We start from the raw sequence: 1557 nt of genomic DNA on the forward strand, positions 1-1557 counted from the left end.
AAAGGTGGGGGTTGTTGTGTGAAATCTGGAAAAAAATCCCTAAAATGGTGTAAGAGATGATGACGATTGATTCTCTAATATTAATGTTATCCCTAAAATGGTGAAAGAGATAATGACAATTGATTCTCTAATATTAATGTTATTTTTCTTACTTATTAATTATAATGTAATTATAAAAACAACTAATTAATTAAATTAAATTATAAATTAAAACTAATCTGTTAATATTTGTAATTAAACTGTTATAAGTAGTAATATAAAAAAATACATCTAAAGGCTGTAATATTAAGCCTTAAATAGATATATGAGGTGATTTTTTCATCGAAAAAATATATCGTTAACGTAGTTTGATCAACATCTATCAAAAGAAAAATCGTTAACATGATTTGATCAATCGATCTACATTAACAAAAAAATAAAAATAAACATACATAATATCAAGAAAAATGATAAATAACTGCACAAATTCATTAAGAATAAATCGAAGTTCACACGCGTGATAACATATTCTCCTGACCTGCGTTGAAAAAAGTGGAATGTTAAACTTGTTTTTCTTAATTCAATCAGATAGATTATTTTTCTTACTTAAAATAGTTATGATCAACTGAATCTAACCGTGAAAAAAATTAAAAAATGTATTATTTTTACGGAACCCACTAAGAAAAGTAAATAGTAACCTGGACCGGGAGCAACCGGTGAAAGCTCAAAGCGTAAGCCCCAAGTTCCTGGCGGCATTGACTGGTCTTTGAATGATGTGGGTCCCATTTGTTTGTGTTTGATATAGAGATAGAGATCTGCCAATATTATTATAGTATTATCGTCATTTTGTTACCAATTAGCGTCACGCCTTGCGGAAGCATTTTGGTGTCTCCCAACTAAACAACCATTATCATCAATTTTTGGTGCTGGGACGATAAAATATTACACTATAGAAATTTTTAATTAAAATTTTTGAATTTAATAATACATATGAATTAAGTTATAGGAAGCAATTTACCTTTTATAAGAAAAAGAAATAAGTATGTGAATTTTTCAAGTCTTAAAGCCGATATCAAATTATGAGAAAGAAAAAAGAAACTAAACTAGCAGGGATATCAGTGGAACTGATAGGGTGGACTCACTAAATCTTTACAAGGCTCACATTTGATGGACGTAATATTTGTCCAAACTTCTTTTCTGTATTACGCATCCCTATTTTAAATTTAACTTCATGTCATAAGCTATTAATATTAAGTATTCGGGAAGTGAAGAAAGATTTGTAAGTGTCAAGTGTTCTCTACATTTTTTTCCCAAGCATCATCATTTTTTTGGGATGGGGGGTTGGGGGGATGGAGGGGGTAATGGTGAATGGTGGTGGGGTGATCAAAGTAGTAAAAATAAATTTAATTTTTTTAAAAAAAAACAAATAAAAAAAACAAATTTAATTTTTTAGGCGTTGGGGTTGGCGGGTGGGTGGGTAGTGATGGTGGTGGGTGATCAAAATAGTAAAAAATAAATTTAATTTCTTAAAAAAACAAATAAAATAAATAAATTTAATTTTTTAGGCATTGGGGTTGT

The sequence above is a fragment of the Solanum tuberosum genome, unplaced genomic scaffold, assembly GCF_000226075.1.
Source record: "Solanum tuberosum cultivar DM 1-3 516 R44 unplaced genomic scaffold, SolTub_3.0 scf00060, whole genome shotgun sequence".
Classification (NCBI taxonomy): domain Eukaryota; kingdom Viridiplantae; phylum Streptophyta; class Magnoliopsida; order Solanales; family Solanaceae; genus Solanum; species Solanum tuberosum.